Source organism: Lissotriton vulgaris, chromosome 8 (genome assembly GCF_964263255.1).
Source record: "Lissotriton vulgaris chromosome 8, aLisVul1.2, whole genome shotgun sequence".
NCBI classification, from domain to species: Eukaryota; Metazoa; Chordata; class Amphibia; order Caudata; family Salamandridae; genus Lissotriton; species Lissotriton vulgaris.
In genome coordinates this window covers 283106506-283126411 of record NC_141696.1, presented here as the reverse complement: position 1 = coordinate 283126411, position 19906 = coordinate 283106506, and the positions used below count along the sequence as shown (strand labels likewise).

Below are 19906 nucleotides of genomic sequence, written 5' to 3'. Positions count from 1 at the left end.
CTCTGTTTAGTTAACACCAGTGACGGAGTCCTGATGATGATTTGCTCAAACGCTCCGTCCATCATCCCCTTTTGGAGTCCTGATGAAGGCATAGCCAAAACGCATTGTTTCCAAAATGTGTCACCAGTCTCTACATATTGTATCAAATTAAATTATTTATATGTTGGCAATGAATCTAATATGAATGTTCTATTATCAATTATGCCAGAAAGTTCATTGTATTGATTGTCTACTGTCATATCCTTGATTAGACAAATGTGCGTATGTGGTTCTACATAAATCAGAAGGAATGTGTATTTTTGGAAGTTGTATATGAAATTGAAACATGTGAAAGTTTTTTCTAATAAAAATCAAAAATATATATTTTTTATAAAAAAGAATAAAAACAAACTTAAGAATATGAATTTTGCCTTTTGTGATATACATAAAGGTTTTAAATATATAGATATCTAGAGTTTATTTGCCCTTCTGTAGCAATCAGCACTGTGCCCGGTGCTCCTCTTTTCCAAATTAGTATTTTTCCCTGGTAGGGCTTTATCCTATTTCCAGGAGCCCGTTCATTTTCCAGCAAGAATTGCTAATCGTTGCTACTTTCAAATTCCGAAACTTCCTTCCTGGGTTATAAATGTGGTAATAAGTAGGGGTTTAACATCCTTTCTTTTGGTCGTTTCTATTTAATATGTTATCCAGGAGCAGTTTATGAGGGTTGGGTCACTTATGCACATTTATTAGCGCCTAGGTCTGTCTGTTAGATCTAAAGTATTGGTGGCCCTCTTTGATCTGACTTTTAAAGACCAATCTTAAAACCACTTTATAAGACAGAGGCGCATTTTGATAGCAGATGCAAGCAGTTAAAGACAGGAAACTACATCCTCCTTTTTTACAGCGAGAACTGGCATTTGCCCGCTGGGTATATTCAAAATAGTTTTACTTCAGGCAGAGCGAATTGCATTGTCTAAGACTCCAATTGTATTTCAGTGCTTTCATTTTATATACCAGCAGAACGTTGCCTTAGAAAGGGGAGGCAATAATCTCATGCTCTGCCAGGCAGCCTGAAGGTTTGGGTCCTGTCCTTCTGAGAACAGATGCCGACCAGTCTTGATTTTTCCCACCTATTGTCAAACATTGCTCCAGGCCTAACATTTAAAATATTTTTCTATAATTTGCTCCTTACTCTGGCTTTTATGTTCAAGAAAGTTAGTCTACATTGTGGTCACAGAAGTCATCTATCATAATAAAATGTGTACTCCGTTTCGAGTAGTCCAGTAACCGTATTGGTGTTTTCTGAATTTCCAGAATGTTAAATACATATGAAGTTGTTGATTTGCTTGACATTTTGTTATGAATCTCGTAAAAGTATGACATCTGTCAGTGGCTTATCATTGTATATTTGACAAGATTGTTTAATATATGATGTCTGAGATTCTTTAAACATTTTTGGCTATCTTGGAAAACAGTGACCTTAGAGAAGCCGTGTTGGGTACCCTGACAGTTTGGTGTAACTTCTTTTCCTTCTCACTGGATGTCGCTGTCTACAAAAGATCTTCAATCCTCTTTCAAGTAGGATTGTTTTAGTCTAACTTGTTTAAATTAGTATATCCTTTCAATGATGTGTCTGTCTTATGATTTATTTAAAGTTTTATGCATTTTGAGTACTGTGTACAAAACAGAAATTGTGGGTGTTTCCAAACAGTCTGAAATCCTTTAGCTAAACATTTGGTAGTTGGCTTTTTAAGATCTCTTTGAGAGGTAAAGTGCCAAGATGAGAACATATTTTCATTCATCATAGATGTGCTTAATTTATATATGAGCACACCACATGAAGACGGCTGGAAGCTGTAGAATGGCTACTACAATATGAGAATTTAGAAGTCGTCAATATATTCATACTACGGTTGTTAAATAGTCGTACATTATCATAGTTATTTTCGATATGATAAAAAATACTATTTGCAAACAAGGAACTAGATGGGCTGGAACATAGCAACCACATATGCGAAGGCATACATGTGCTAATGTAAGAGATGATGCATACTCAATACAAAATTCTAATATGATGATTATTTTTGATGGAAAACCTACATTGATGATGTTTTCGGAATTCTGGAAGGAAACTGAAGAGTCACTAGTAAAATGTCATGAAATGCTAAGCAAATAGAATACTGTGATATGGTTCATTTAGAAGATAGGACATCCGCAGGCGAACCTCCTAGATGTCCTTTTATGTGAACGGGACGCAACAGTACACACAACCTTCTATACTAAATCAAGAGTGAAGAATACTTTTTGAAGCCCAGCACATTTTCACCTCAGGAGCCTCATACAGGGCTTACCTTCAAATAAACTGCTAAGAGCTGCTAAGACTAAAAAGAATAGTAACTAAACCCATTTATTGATGCAGGAAAGGCTACTATATAAATTAGAAGTACAGATTTCGAATGATTGAATTTTACAAATAGCAAAAAGCAAGATTCTAGAATTACCATGAGGCAAGACTATGTTAATCATAACAAGATTGGATAAGGAGCAAGTAATTTAGGAAAAAAAGAAGACATTTCCTTATCTTCCATCCATTGATTGGGAAAAACTTAAATTGGAGTATTCTATACTTATGGCACCCTGCATATGATTTATATTGCAGCATGCCGAAGTAGACAACATTAGATAGGAAAGACCTCAATAAAAGCCAAAGAAAGATGGAACAAACAAAAATTTAATATTCACGCCAAGAAATTCAGATTGCCTATAGCTCAGCATTTCAGTGAGGCAAAACAAACACTACCGCAAATAAATCTCTGAATGCTTAAACAAATAGTTATAGTGCCCTTAAGAGGTGACGGGAATAAACTCCTCAATGAGACGGAAACCTTTTGGATTGAATATTAAATGCAGTAACCCCATTTCATTTAAATAAACATGAAAATGTACTATGCTGCGTTTAATTTGGAACAAATTAGCATGGTTGATGAACAATCCAGGATAATGCCACCACTTTACTGAAAGACACATGAAGTTTGGTCACTTGAGGAACAAGCATTTGCAATGCAATAGGTCTCGCATTATTAAAGTTTGAGCTATTGGTGTTGCATTATTTAGCAATGCCAATAGGTCAAACTTTAATAATGCGAGACCTATTGCATTGCAAATGCTTGTTTCCTATAACTAGTTGCTATGGTGAGGTCTGATGCTGCCTGCGCACAAATTCCTTCAAAGGCTTTACGTACCTCCGCCACCTCACTAAAATCATCAAGGCAGGTTTCTAGCTTGTCCTCCACCTTCACACAGAGTTCTTAAAAAAAGATCCAGGATTACCTTTGCCCACTTTAGCCTACGTCCCATGTCAGATACTTTCACACAGTTGTCACTACTCAGCTTTTCCAAATTCCCCTTTAAGCTGCATCCTCTATTCAAGGCAAGAATAACTGTGTTATGATCACTGTAGGAGGACCACCTAGCATTGTAAAAAACTACGTGGCTAACAAAATAGAAGAAATGAATATAAAATCTATAATAGTACCCATCCCTCGTCCTTTAAAAGTGGGAACCCTGTCATTGGGAACAACATAACTTGGTTCAGAGAGGTCTACCAAGGCCAAAATTTCCTTCGAACAAGCCCCACTTTGTGTATGTTCAAAATGAGGAATCAAAGAGTTCCCTGGGCCTAAAGGATCTTCTAATTGACAACTCATCTCACAAGCGTGCACATTAAAATTGCCCATTAGTACTATTGAGTAATAAGTGGTTTGCTTCAGACAATACTCCTCTAAAAAAACATTTCAGATTAGATAAATGTTCATTTAAAAAACTGCTTTTGCCAGAATGAATTGGGAGCAACAGACTCAATTATTAGAAGATTATGGGACCCCACCTCCACCAACTTATTGGCACCTGCTAGATCCATTCAATGAGCATAGTGACTTGGAGTTGAAGGCAAGCCTGGGTGATCCGGTGATGTGAAGTTGTATAGAGTAGTCTTAAATAAGAGAGTTGATATGTCCGGTGGGAATTATTAATCTGATAAGTGTTGGTTGTGTTCTGTACGTCGATCTGGCTCACGTGATGTCTTTTTTGCACTGAGACAGTTCTCATGCTTTCTATAATGGGGGGGTGATGTGAGACTTGCACTTGACATCATGCACAAGTTGTTGTAACTGTTAAAAAAATGCTTAAATAAAGGTTAAACAAAACACATTGTTCCTGACTGCTGTTGGCAGGAATTTTAAAGCCAATCGTAGGAGTAAGAGAGATTAAGAGTATCCTTGCCTTTTACCACTGTTTGTAAGTAAAGAGTCAGAGAAAAAGCCACTGCACGAGAAGCTGGATTATAATACAGTTGTCTCCCTTTGTTCTTCAACTTCTTGAAAATCATATCTAAACATCACACAAACTAGATAATCCCACTCTATTCTGTCCAAAAAAACTTTTTGATGTCAAATGAAAACAAAGTTTCTGGGTAGTACATCTCTTCTTTCTATATGATGGACATGTTTGTGTGCTCTCATATGATCTTCAGATGATCTCCAGGAAATAATCAAACTTTTGGTTTGTGATCAACTGGCGAATAAACTTTTGGCTATCTATTTAGCATTTTAGCTTGGATTTTAAAATCAAGATTTTATAAAAAAAAACGTTTTCACAACTTATTAAATTATGGCTTGGTTTAGATGTGATGCTGATTAGGGCAATATTAAATGGAGTGAATAACTTTTGCTATGGAGCACTTGTGCTTACATGTATTTGTAGCACTTTAAGGATGGATATCAATCACTGGACATTTCCAAACTATACCTATCCCTTAAGTGGCAGTTTAGTCTCCTTGGCAGGTACATGTCTAAATAGAATTGTTCTCTCCTTATGTAGATTGAGAATGTGAAGGTCTAGATCTTGGCCTCTTCGTTGGTCTTTTTGGGTTTCGAGAGGTGTACAAGCTGGAGTAAAATGATGCAAATTACCTTGCTACTGGGTTAGATAATATATTTTCATTCTTATTAGGAGTATTTATGACTCATCCCTGGTCCATGTGATGTTTCAGTGAGTCTAGTAGAGGATACCCTGCATTTCCTGTTTGGTATGCCTGTGCATAACAAAAAAAAGTAATATTTATCTGATTGTTCCGATAGTGTTTTAAGGTTGTATTTGTAGGAATCCATAAAATTACCTCGGAAGCTATAGAACCCATGTCAATGTCTAAAAGGTTAATGCAATTTTGCAAGATTACCTTTTCATGGGAATTTTCAGGTGTCTTATATTTATTCTCCACCTTGAAAAGATTTGAAAATATGGGATGAATTGTATTTAAGACTAGCTCTAGCAGGACAGATTAACAGACTGAGATTTCTACTGGTAGTACTTGACAAGTGTATTATTGAGTTAGGTTACATCACTGGAAATAAGTGAATAATCAAGTCATGTATAAATAAATATATGTATATTCTGGAACAAGGAACAGTGAATGTAGGATAATCTATAAAAATGTCCAGTGTTCAGTTACATTATGATTGTTAGACCTGGCATCCTTAGGGTGGTCTTTCCACAAACCTTTTGCTTTTTACATTTTGCTGTATCTTTTTTGTTGGCTTTAGGACTCTGAGCACATTAACACTGCTAATCAGTGCTTAAGTGCTTGTGCTTCTTTCCTAAACATATGTGTAAATTGTGTATTCATGATTGCCACATTTAATTTTCCTGTGCGTTCCTTGTATAGTGGTATGCCATATACCCGGCCCTGTAAGTTAAATGCTACTAGTAGGATGCAGCACTGAATGTTCTTCCCACAGAATTAGCCTTCCAAACCTGTCTCAGGCCTGTAACCGCAGTGCCCCTGTGTGCAGTTTACTGCCACTTCGACTTGGCATTTGAAACTAATTGTTAAGCCTTAAATTCCCCTTTTATATAAACAAATTCGCCCCTTAGGGCAGGGTACTAAGTAAGTAAAAGGTAGGACATGTACCCAGGTGTTTTACATGTCCTAGTAGTGAGAAAACACCAAGAGTCGTTTTTCACTACTGTGAGGCCTCCTCCTCTCATGGGTTAATATTGGGGATTCCTTTAAATACATTTGAGCTGTAATTCCTGATTGCAGAGGGGTAGCTGCTCTATGTTTTGTATCTTTGGATTGGTAATGACAGATGCTCTTCACTGGTGGAGTTGGATTTGACCTTACTAGTTTAGTAATACCACATTTAGGAAGTGAACATTTCTCTGCACTTGCTGCTCTGTGTTCCTTATAGCCTATCTCCAATACATGTCTGAGGTAGGGGGACAACTCCATGTTGTGCATTCCCTTTAGAAAGCCACAACCACAGGATACTTCAAGGCATCTGCATTCATCTGCATACTAATGTTTGTTCCTGGGCAAGAGTTGCATGAGCCACTGACAACTACTCATCAATAGGCACGGTCCTGTCCTCACACAAAGCACTGATCAACCCCCCACAGGTATGCTGGCATACAGGACTGGGCTGAAAGGGGACCTTTGCACTTCAAAGGCTTTGCTTTAAAGTCACCTCCATTTCAAAGGCACTTTTGGGTACAAGTACTGGGTCTCTGACCCCCTAAAAAATAGACACCTTCTGGCCCTTGAACTAAACCTCTGTCAGAAGAACTGCTGTGCTGATTATAAGACTCAACTGGACTTCTTTACTGGAAATACTGATTTGCTGCTTGTTGCCCTGCTGCGCCATGACTGCTGAAAGGAGAGCTGGACTTTGCTTTTCCTCTAAGTGATCTCCAAGGGCTTGTTGGCTTGCCCCCTGTTCCCAAAGTCTCAGGACCATCAAAGACTTCCCCATTGCTCTGAGACTCTGCTATCCGGGAGTCTGACAGTTGTCATTCTAAACCTGTGTTCTGCTTGGGGAAAGATAGAACACTTCTTGGTTCACCCACGAGCAGTGAGTGCCTAATCATCAGCATGTTGGGTGAAATCCCGAGCGCTTTTGGTTTCCTCAAGTGGCTGAGCTCAGTGAGGTCTTTGCAGTGCCGATAGATGCCACAGTGCCAAAGGAATCCCCCTTTCAGGACGGCTTCAGTTGGCATTGCCATCACGGAGGTCTCTGACGATGTCAGCTGTTCGCCTCAACGCCTGAGGGTGGGGAATGACCACCGGGTCTGCGTGCCAAATATCTGATGGTCGAACCTCCTTGAGGATGGCCTGGCATAGCCCTTCAACTCACCGTCTCCCAACACCTCCGCTATACTGCCCAGGGGAAAGGTATTGTGATGTCAATCACTCAGTCAGCCAGTATTTGTAGAAGTGCGCACATCACCCCGTGGCGTATCCATGCGCTGGTTGAGTGCTGGACCGGCGAGGTCCTTAAAGCCGACCTGTACGCTCATGGTCAGTGGAGCTTCCAGCACATCCCGGTCCCGAAGGACCCGTTCAGATCTTTTCAACGAGATTACATGGGAGCTCTTTCCGAAGCCCAGCAATCCATTGCTTAGATCGGGAACCTTTCACCTACAAACCTACAAGTGCTCTTCTGTTTATTATTATGGATAAAATGTCATAACATGAAAGTATGGATTGGATTCTTGTTGTTTCGGCCTTTACGTGTTTATAATATACTACGCTATTTTTAGAAACCATTGTGGAGTATTTTTGGGGTGTTTTCATTGTGTTAGTGTGTGTGTTGCACAAATACTTTACACATTGCCTCTTTTGGTAAGCCTGCCTGCTTTGTGCCAAGCTACCAGAGCATGAGGACAGGTTATTTTAGTTGTGTATCTAGCTTATCCTGACTAGAGTGGTGGATTCTGCTGGGCCTGGGTATATACCTTAGACAGCCAGAAACCCCACTATTAACAATGATTGTTCAAAATGCATCTGTGTAGTTTGAGGTTCGAGTGACATTTTTTGCTAGTATATTTTTTGTCCAGAATCATTTTTTGTCCTGTGTGACCCTCAAAAGAGACACATCAAAAGTAGAGCTGATCAGATGGGTTCTGATAGAAAAATCGAAAAGCGGTAAGCTAGGGTAAGTGAAAGATCGCATTTCACATTACTAGGAGACCCACTTTTGCCCATGCTTTAAGACATCTCTGAAATTCAGATCATTGAAGTGCGAGCGCTCACTGTTATGTGAACACAATCATTTCTACTAAGTCTTCCTCTCAGTTAAGAGTGAAATGTCGGTACACACAGGCAGTAATGTTTGTGAAATTGAGAATATGGTATTACAACATTGTAATCCCAAAGAAATTGAAAAAAGGGCTGAAGTCTGCAAATGAATTCTTCTGTTAGCCTGTGTTCTTATAATCCTCCATTTTTTCTTTGTTAGTAAACAATTAGGTTTAGGGAATTTGGGCTTAATTTTGAGTTTGGCAGATGGGTTACTCCATCATGGCGAAAAAGTGAAGTACTTTGTCATCCTAAGGAAGTTACTTCCTGCCAGATTTTGAGATGTCTCCCGGCCAAGCAGACATCTCTTGCATCACAGTAACTGCTGTCGTCTCGCATTCATTTAAAAAAATAAACCAGAGGTTCTGCCTACATTTGAGAGAGATGATATCATCGAGGAACCTGTAATTTTCAGGTTCATGGTAGCCCGAAAAGTGCCTTAAGTTAATTTTCTGCTGAATTTACAGTAGTCAGCAGTCTTGTGCTGTTGAAAAGGAAAACAACTCACATACTCTTCTGTCAACTACTTTTTTTAAATGAAGCTACAAGCTATAGGCCCTTTACATCCTTCTGCAAAGGAAAATCGTGAGGGTGCTATTTAGTGGTGATTCATATATCTTGCTTGCAGCTGTATGTAACATCAGCCCATCTGACATCTAGTCTTGGTCGGACTGGTAAGAGAAATCAGCCTGGCAATTCCACTGGCCTGGCTGCTTGGCGGGGGAGGGGGGTTGTGGGACTGAGACACTCTAATTGCGAGCACAGCTGCCACTTTATTTTGCTACAGGGGGCCGATATTGCAACAATGCTGCAAAACCAGGCCCAGTGACAAAATCGGCCCCACGGCTGCAAAACTGGCCGGCCCCCACGCCTCTGGCCCACCGGAGAAACGCCCGGTGCCTGCTGCGGCCAGTCTGGCCCTGCATCTAGTTCACTGCTGAGGTGTGAGCGAGCCTAGACGATAAAACAAGGCTCTTGTTTCAAGTATATCTTTCATTAATTAACTTAATTTTGTATGGGCCACATTCATTGTTGGGAATACTCCTGTTCACAGACTGCACTTCAGTCTTGAATTGTGTTAAATGAGCAACATAGCAGTATCCCGAGGTGCAGCACCACGTTATGTTCAAGGTTTATGAAAACTCATGAACTAGGCTGCCAGATGTATTTGGACACCACCCAGATGGAGGCTAATGTATGACAGAAGGCACCTATATCTTTTCAATTGTCTTTTATTTTTGACAGTGCAGGTAATGCAGAAAATCCAAAGTGCTATCAAGAGTGGCAATGATGGGGGCATGGAGATATGTATTTGACTAATTTAGTCATTATAGACCATATGCTTATGACTTATACTGAATTTTTGTTTTTTAAATCTAGAACAATTCCTTGTTTGCCATTTTGAAAAGACAGGATGTGATACTAGACCCTCTGCGCCATGTTGTGCTTGTATTTAAAAAATTTATAATTATTATTATTAAGAGGCTGACATTATCTGTCAGTATCAAATATTTAATTCTTCACCTGAGCTCTCGCCTTGATACATGAGTCATTCATTGATTGTCGTCAGTGTCCTGAAGAAGGAACACGTAAAAGTGCATCCATGGACAGTTGGTGTGGAAAGTTTGTCTGAAGAATACAATGTTACGTATTGGTTTGGATATCATGAGGTCACTGAAAGTCATACAAAACAGAGGACATCCTTGTTTCAAGAATATATTTTTAAAGGGATACTCAGTCATCATATGTTGCCAAGCACGTAGCTCATGATTCTCAATATAGCAGTTTTTTTACGCTTTGTGTAAAGAATTATGTACTTACTTTCTGTGTTCTTAATGAATTGTATATGTCAAGTATTATGTATTTACTTTCAATTGTCGTCACAAATTGTATGTGTTATCTCTAAAGCTATGTATTATTTATTAGGTTCTGGCTGGTGTTTCTGAAGACAGGAATCTTGCTGTGTTGTCATACTCTGGCATTTAAAGTAAGTTAATTAATTTTATTTTGTGTCTCTGTACACTTTTTAGTTAACATCCTAGTCCTATTCCTCAATATGTTAATAAGATTACACTTTCTCTGTTTTTAATGCTTTTACGTAAAGAACATTTTTGTGTGTTTAAACATACTTAAGCTATACCCTTGTGGCTTAATACATTTTTAAAAATAGTATAATCTAATTTGTATTCCATGTTTGGACGTTTCTAACTATTACAGACCTCACATCTGCAGCCCATTGACTGCACTGGCATAAATTGTTCTCTTGAAAATGGTTTGCTGTCCCTCTCCTTAAAGAAGTGCAAATTAAGTCTGATATATATATATATATATATATATATATATATATATATATATATATATATATATATATATATATATATATATATATATATATATATATATATATATATATTTTTTTTTTTTCTTTAATTTATATATATTCACTGAAAAAACCATAGGTTTGACATCAGTTATAGTTAGCTGGAAATTTTACTGACATAAAACCATTGAAATTCCCACGTTATAGTTAGTTGGACTCACTATAACTTGCGCGCCTGCAATGCACTGCTGAAGACGTCACATATTACATCATTCATGACATGGTCAGTGACATCACTCATGACATCACTGATAACACCATCCAGTGATTGTGTGTCTTTCTGAAAAATAAATATGTTTTATATATGTATATGTAAAGGTCGATGGAAGAATAAATGTTTAAATAAGTGTCTTAATGGATGTTAGGATGTTTTTTTTTTAAAAAATGGATTGGTTAACTGACTTATTAAGTGTATCTTAGTGAATACATATATTAGCGAGTATTGTTTAAATATTTAAATGTTTGTATCAGTGTTTCACTTTGTGTATAAGTGGCTGCATGGGTTGGTGAGTAGCTACATGTGTGTGTGTATATCGGTTATTAGATGTTTTTTTTAGTATCAGTATGAGTGTCTGTATGGTTTGGTGGGGGTGTTACTTAGCACATAGATGCATCAATGACTGACTCACTGTTTGTATGTGTTTTGAATACAGCATATGTGCAGGACTGTATGGGTGGATGAGTGTGTATATGTGTGTGTTAGTGAGTGAATGACTGTCTCACTAGTTTCTTTATCAGTAACTACATATGTTTTAATCTAGTATATGTGAGTATTGATGTATATAAGTGAGTATATGTGAGAGTGAGAGATTGAAAGAGTTCTTGTTTAAATAAGTATGTGTTTCTATAAGTGATTGTTTAAGAGAGTAAGTATGTGTTAGGTTCCTTAGAAGTAAGGTGGTAGTGTGTGTATAGCTGTATATGCAAATAAATGGATGTTCAATAGTTTATTTGCATGTGTGAGTATGTGTGTGAGTAACTTTTGGATGACTGTCGGTGTGTAACAGGATGTATAGGTGTTTCACTACAAATGATGAGTGAATATATGTATGAGTGACTATATAGAACTGTTGGTGAATGAGTGGATGTGTATATAGATGGTGGTATTACTGAATTGGTTGTTGTAACTGGTATGGGTATCTCTATTTTTTTGAAAATTTTTGTTTCTATTTTTGAATATGTGTTTCAAGGGTTACATTACACTGAAAGGAGGTCTGTCACAAGGATGGTGTCATCAGTGATGTCATGAGTGATGTCACTGACCATGTCATGAGTGATGTAATATGTGACGTCATCAGGAGTGCATTGCAGGCGCGCAAGTTATAGTGAGTCCAACTAACTATAACGTGGGAATTTCAATGGTTTTATGTCAGTAAAATTTCCAGCTAACTATAACTGGTGTCAAACCTATGGTTTTTTCAGTGAATTTAATAGGTTTTTTAAATGCTAATTCCTAACTATAACTGGTGTGAAACCTATGGTTTTTTCAGTGAATTTCATAGGTTTTTTAAATGCTAATTCCTAACTATATATAGGACCTTAAACCTATGTTTTTTCAGTGAATTTCAAAGGTTTTTTAATAGCAAATTTCTATAGCTATGAAATATAATATTTTTTATAATGAATCCTATATTGTATATTTATGAAATACTATTTTTTAATGTATATTCTTCATTTTTTTTTGCCCTGGAGCGCTCCCGGTGCGCGTACCGGTGTGCGCACCTGTAAGCACAGTCTTGCGACGCGTACCGTTGAGCGTCCCGTTTGCGCTGTTGCCGCGAACGAAAACACCATTGTGACGTATCGCGTAGCCGCGTCCGCGTGATACGCACGGCGTAAGCGCACCCGGAAGCACCCGAGCGCATACGATCGCGCTACGTAAGCGCCCCGGGGTGCGCCCCGGGGCGCGTAGCGTAAGCGCGTCGGGTCATGTGAACTGAAAATAACACTTTTCATTGGTTCAGAACAGTTTTTTTTCCAAATGATGAAAGCCCCCACCTTTTTTCCTCATTCTCACTTTGTACTTTGAGTGAGGAAGACCTGTTTGGAGACCTATTTGTACTGAGAAATGGCTACAGTAGCAGCAGCAGCAGGAGCATCTCAACCACCACCACCACCACAAGGACCACCACAACACCACAGTGGTGGAGAAGAAGAAGAGGAGGAGGAGGAGGAGGAGGAGGAGAGGCGGTTCCTCCCTGAAGATAATACCCCCTATAAGCCAAAGGAGCAAATTGTCTGGGAGTTTTTTAAAATCCCAAGAGGCCTAAAGAAAGTTACTGCTCCGAAAGTTACATGTCTGATCTGTGGCACTGTACTTTCCAGGGGGAACCCTGCCAAAAAGTATTCTTTTGGCAACAACACTATGATTCGCCACATGCAACGCCGGCACCCAAACAACTATGCTGCGGCAGAGGTCAGAGAACTGACCAGAAACCCTCCCCAATCTTCTCCCAGCACCTCCCAAAGTAAACAACCCACTCCATCGGGTCCAGAGACAAGGAAGATGGTCCCAAATATCCAACCCCAGTTTGGAGATTTTAAAATAGTTTGTAAATTTTGCGGGACTACAATTTGCTATGGGGAGCAAAGTATTAAACTCATCAACCGTGCTGGAGACAACCACAAGTGCAAAAACAAACCTTAATTTTTTTCCTGTTTTTATTTGCTCCAGTTGAGCCGTTTACAATTCCCTGTTTTTTGTTTGTCCCCATAAAAACTACAAAAAAATATAAAATTGTTCATAAAAGCCAAAAAAAGTAAAAAATGTTCCAAAAACAATAAAAAAGTATAAAACAACAAAAATAATTAAAAAAACAGTTCTTTTTAGAACTACCTCCAATTTATAAAAAAATGCTACATTTTTTAAGAACTCTGTCATTCTTTTCCCCCCATGGTACGCTCCCTGGCACGCTGCGCGGTGCGCGTACCGGGCGCTCCCCCCGCCCTTTTATGGCCCCCACATCAAACCTAGGGGGTCAGGGGTGGTCTACCCTGCCCCCTTTTGGTAATTTTCCCCCTTTGTTTTTGCCACCTCTTGTTTCTCGATCCTACCAAGACACAAGATGGCGGCCGCTCCGGACTGTTTGGAATGTTGAGAGACACCCGAGAGCCAATCAGCTTACCGCTCGCGAACTCGCGTAGCGCGCTGGAGCGCGCCCCGGTGCACGTACCGGGGGGCGCTTATAGATATATATATTTTTTTAACCTAAATTACTCAAAATCCACTGGAGCACATATCTTGAGACATAGCAAAGGCACATCGGGCTACCAGTCCCTACAATTCATTCAGCCGTTCGGGCTAAAAGTGAGTCCAACCGCCCTATGGAAATTAACATGGGGAAACCACGTTTTGGGACCCCCCCTTTTATCTCGCCCCCGCTTGACGAATCCCCCCCCAAACTTTCAGGGAAGGAGCGGAGCGCAGCGAGGCAAATTTCAGGAAAATTACAGGCAGATCCCTCAATCGACCACAAAGTTATTCCCAATAGAATGTTGCGGATTCCCTATAGAAAATAATCCTAACTATAACTACCTACTGGCGACCGCCAGTAGGTATTATATATATATATATATATAGCTGTTATAGATTAGTACTCGCTATTGAAGGAGCCGGGTTCCACGTTCTAGATTTATCTGGAACCCTAGGTTGATCTCTCTTTTTATTTGCTTGAAATTGTGGAGGAGAGAAATGTGATTAGCCAATCAATCATTACTGTTCCAATGAACTATTACTCCAAAGAATCACAGCCTCCCAATTAGTTTGATTAATTTATTAGAAAGTCAAGAACAGATGGACATACAAGCACCTCAAGATGAGGGTGTAGAAATACATTTGAACTAATACAAAGCCAAACCTATGGGTGAATTAAGGCAGTGCAGCATGCACAAGATAACCACTTCCAGAATCAGGATACAGAAAATGATGGCTCCAACATCAAGAGTCCCCTTCATTGGAGGTTCGTAGGTAAAAATCATTAGTCTGTCCCTACACTAACACTAACATGACATCCCAACTTAACATTTCCTCAAGGCAAGTTCTGTAAAGATGTCCGCATGTGAATGCTCCCTAAAGAAGCCTCTTCACGTGTAAATGGGTCAAGTAGCATACAGCTACAGAGCTCTTTCTAAGATGTTCTCTCTCTCATCGAAAGGTACCCTGTCCCTACTTCAGTAAATGAACTTGTAATATCCTGAAATGAATTGCATCATCACGCCATCCAAGCAAGCTACCTCCTTGTAGGTAACTTTCCACTCTGCAGAGAAGCTCCCAGGCCTTGGCTAGATGACCTAGCTTCCCAGGCTCTCTTTGATAAGAAAGTACAATGATCCTCCATTATCAGTATCGCTATTGAATGTATCTTCTCCTCCCTAGCTTAAGTCTTAAAACAAAGGACCTTATTGTAACTAACAAGGATGAATTACTCCACCGGCAACAGAAACGTGAGAAAGAACAACTTAAACATACATGAAATGTATTAGCTCGTTTAATGCAAGAGCTTCTAGCGGAAAAATACAGTTGAGGCCTACAAATTCAGTCAACATAAGAAATAGCGCATAACTTCATGAAGCACACATATCAAATGAACATTATTACTGAGCACATTCAAATCAGCACATTACATAAGCACATCAAAATATATATATATATATATATATATATATATATATATATATATATATATATTTATATATATATATATACACGTGATCAAGGGCTTCAGAGCTCGAAATGCGTTGTGTGTGGGGTCTCTTTGAATAAAGAAAGAACATTGCCCAGAAAACTACGAGGTCTGCGTCTCTTTCCTCGCCGAAGCCGTCGTGTGTGTGGCAGTTGGAAATGGTTCGAGTCCTCGGGATATATATATATATATATACTTGGAAATTGAATAGGATATTTCATCATTTGTGTATTTGTTTGATGACTGAACTTTTTGTGTATTGTTTTGCATTTCAAATCATTGGGAATGTTTAGTCTAGGGTCCCTGGCTTCCAGAAATGACTCATTGGGGTACCCGGATTCTGATTATGATTCAGAGGGGGTCCCTATGATTCAGTAATGTTTAAGTGGGAGTCCTCAAAGATCAGAAGGTTAAGAATCACTGGTCTACACAATCTTGCTCAACAGCTTTACAAAACAATGGGTTAGGTGTCTGTTTCCTGGAATGGATTGACAGTACACAGATCACTAGCATATTCAAGAACAACCTGTGATGTACTTTGATCCCAGACAGTTCTCCTGTTCATCCTAATTTGTAATTCTGTACATGTTCCTATCGATGCCACTTATATGTCTCTGCCACCTTGGCACATCCAACATTTTTTAAATGGATGGTACCAACAACTTGGAATTCCTCACAATCTACCTCTCAACATTTCACTACCAATGTCCCTTAAGTGGGATTTGCTCTAGTGACTCTGAACGAGAGTACTTGTCAACAGAGACAGTAGCTGAAACCATCAATGCAAAAGTGCTGCTTGACAAACATGTTCGCCTTTTTTCTCCACCCTTTTTTGTCTGTTGCACCCTGGACACCAGCACCCAGGAAAAATTCTTGGAACTCTTTTGACTGATGATTTTTTGTCATATTGTTTATCAATACCTTATTTCATATCTTGAATCCACTGCACACCTGAAAACAAATCTCTCTAAAACTAACCTCTTTGGTACCATTCAAAAAGTCATCTTTTCACAAATGAATTCTAGCAGCTAATTCTGTGCAGGAATTTCGGATGCAGAACTAACATGTTTACATTTGATATGAAATAACGGTGAGGCTATATATATATTACCTCCTGGCGGTCGCCAGTAGTTAGTAATAGTTAGGACCTATTGTCCATAGGAAAAGCGTTTTTTCTTTTCCCAATAACTTTGGCGCCGGTCAACGAATCTTCGCAAAATGTTCAAAACTAGTGATCAGCTCCGGTCAACTCCTGTCTTGAAAGTTTCGGGGTGATTCGTCAAGCGGGGGCCGAGAAAACCGGGGGTCCCAAAACGCATTTCCCTAAATAGTGTAAATCCGTTCAGTAGTTTCTGAGAAATTCAAAAAACAAAAGGTGGATAATCAATTTTCCATAGGAAACTTTAGCCAAGGCTACAGCCCCAACTGCTGAACGGAATTACACCAAATTTGGCAAAAAGGTAGAGCTTGGTTCAGAAAGCGAACTTTGTTTTTAAATGATGTAAATCCATTCAGTAGTTGCTGAGAAATTAAAAAAATAAGTTTTGACATGTGAGGCAGCGGTGGGTTCGCGAACACTCCCGACCACGAGCTTCACTGTGATTTGCTGCCAACACTGCAAACCAGGAAGTGTTGGCAGCCATCTTGTGACTTGGTAGAACAGAGTCACAAGAAAATAGTGAAACTAAGATAAAAAAACAAGAAAAGGGGGCAGGGTAGAAACACCCTGACCCCCTAGGCATGCTCAGGGGGTCCCACAAGGACCCCCAGTGCCCAAAAAAACATTTTTTTAAAATAATTTTGGCAGAATTCCTGCTGGGGTCGCTGGTAATTTGCGATTCCTTAAGGCGAAATTGCACTTTTTTGGTGCTTCTTACATTGCATTTAAGGAACTGCAAAATTTGCGATTCCTTAAATGCAATCGCAAAATAAGGAATTGCAAATTTTGCGATTCCTTATTTTGCACGCACATTTGCTACATACATACCATTTAGCACAAATGCGTTCGCAAATGCCGAAATTCTGCGAATTTCGGTGTTTGCGAACACATTTGTGCTTGATACATATGGCCCTAAATCATTTCGGGGTAAGAGGTTCGTATGGAATAAAATAAAAAAAACAATGAAACCCATGATCCAAGTTCCACAATAAATATTTCAAAATTAAATTCAAATTCAAATGCTCATTTCATTATAAAATCTACTAAGGACATTAGCGTGTATGCCACTTAATAGTTTGGTACTTAATGAAATTGTGTACCCAAATAATTCTATTTAGTTGTTATTGTAAAGGAATTGTAACTGTATCCAACTCCATTATAGTATTGTTCTTTATTTCCCTTATTGTTTTTAAAGTGTTCCTAAATCAACTATGGAACTTTGCACTGAACTGCTGCTGCTAGATTGTATGAAGTTTTTCTTTTTCTTTTTTGAGCTTGGCTTATTAGATTTTTTGTCACTTCTCCTTTTTGTTCTGCTTGCATTGTGTATATAATTAATTATATTTATTTGTTGCGATAAAGTGATTATAATTGCATTTTACTGTCTAATTACTTTGTGATACTTGTTTTCTTCTTCTTAATGTTTTTATTAGTATCTCTTATTATCCGCAGAATATTGCACTTAACTATTGCTGCTAGGTCGAAGGATGATTCGTTATAACTATATAAGCTTTATTTTCCCTCTTCTTCAAGCTTTATTTTCGGATTACATCTTGGTTGTCATGGTATCTGTACAAAATTGTACTTTCATTAAAAGCTGCTACATTTTTTATCCTTTTAAAAGTGAGTGACTTGCTTCTTGTCTCTTATACGAATAATATTTTATGGTAAGGGTCTTTCTGCACAATGTAAAATGTTTATCTAATCGTGTGATCTTCTTGTAACTTTTTAAGTGGACCTCCTTTTGATTTCCATATTTTAATAAAGAATTGAATTGATTGATTGAATTGTTCATATTCATGTTCTAAAATGCATATTACTAGTGACAGCAGTTTTTTAAAATGTGTAGACCCTGTATAATACCTTTCATTAATTTTATTTTGTACAAACCGAACAATGGCCGGCAGGCAGCATCAGGTTACTTAGCAGACCCCCCAGGATATAGCGGCATGGATTGGCAAATTTAGCGGCACAAAAATGAAAATTTAGCGGCACAAAAATTAAAATTTTGCGGCATTTAGCGGCATTTTATTTTGGGTTTTTTGCAACACCAAACACATATATCTTACTGTTTGAGTTATTTGACAACATGGAGCTATGTACATTTTGTTTATTTACACTTCAGCCCATTTGTTTTAGTTAAAAGTCATGTCAATCTTGGCCATGTACGTTCAGTTCTTCTGAGCCTCCACAGGTTTCAGACGAGGCATGCTGGAGGCAGAGACAGGTCTCGGAGCGAGTGGGACGGGTATGCTCAGACGTGAGTCCCGTGCTCTCCATGCCACTGGAATCAAGCTATCCAGGCTGATGAGGGCTGAAAGCCCGAAACCTGTCCTTGGATGCTTGTTTCCAGTCCAGGGAGGACTTGGCTTGGCAGTTCGGGCTGGACTGTACCCATGGGGCACAGGGTCAAGACTGATTTGCATATGGCTGGGTTCAAACTGGAATGGCATGGTGAGCAAAAAAACGATGGATTTTGGCCCAGATCTCTGTACTGGGGTGAATGATTAAACGGGTAAATAACGCAAACATCAAAAAGTAGATTCTGCAAATGTCTTCTGATGGTCACCCTAAAAGTTTGTCGCACACTATTATCTACAAAAGCAAGTGCTCACAGGTAAACCAAATTCCGTCTTGCTAAAGTAAGGGGTGTTCAGTCGGGACTTCACTTGATACCAACCATCAAGATCAACACTGCTCAGCCTGAGGTGTAAGCAAGTCTGTTTGAGTATTTTTGGGGTGGACGACGAGTGTGACTATCGTGTAATAAAAGTATTGTTCTGCCTTTCTTTTAAACAAACCCATGAATGGTTATTCTCCCATTGACCTTAGTGCAGCTAAATGTCTTTCTCACACGAGGTTCTGTAAAATTTTCCAGTAAAACGTCCGTTAAGCTGGTCCGGGTTTTGGGGGGACTGAACGCTTTCCCTCACGCCACGCCCATTTTTCCACATGCCGTGCCGAGTTTTATTTTGCCCTTGATAGAGGAAAGGGTGTCACTGCTCTCGGCGCAGGAGGGTTGAAAGGTATGGTAAATAGCTGTTCTGAAGTCATTTCCGACCCACTGGCTGTTCTCCTGCTCCGAGTCCGCTTCCTTGGTCTCTGGAGAAGAGGAAGAGTCTTCGTGTGTGTGTCGCTGCCGCTTCTTGCTGGTCTTCTCCCTCTCTCGGCACCCGTCCTCGCTCCTCTCGCTCCTTCTCTCGACGCGAAATCCTGGGGAATGGAAAATGGGTGCGCATGGGGCTGGATTTTAAGGCGGAAACGGGCAGAAAACGCCGGAGACGGCGGAAACGGCAAATTTCGCAGGCTTTTGCCCAAATATCGCGGCATTTCAACAGATCGGCCGATTTCGCGATTTTTTTGCAAATCGCGAAATCGCGATAAGCTGGAGGGTCTGACTTAGTATCATGGCTGGCATGAATAAACTCGAGAGTTAAAGAAGGGCCATTACACACATATACTACCAGAATGTTGAGATATAGAATTGCACTTCAGAAACATTATAGCCAGTTTATTGATTAGCAAAATATCATGAAGGCAAATGAACGAAGGTAAGTTTAGATCTATTA

At 39.3% G+C, this 19906-nt stretch overlaps 1 long non-coding RNA gene across 3 annotated transcripts in view; it reads left to right on the top strand.

Annotated features, from left to right (window-relative positions):
• The window catches only part of LOC147696968 (uncharacterized), a 628335-nt gene that overhangs the window by 314278 nt on the left and 294151 nt on the right, over positions 1–19906 (top strand). For all 3 annotated transcript variants that reach the window (XR_015299275.1, XR_015299274.1, XR_015299273.1), the window contains exon 4: positions 10043–10103. This is a non-coding gene — a long non-coding RNA (uncharacterized LOC147696968). The remainder of the gene's footprint in view (positions 1–10042; positions 10104–19906) is intronic.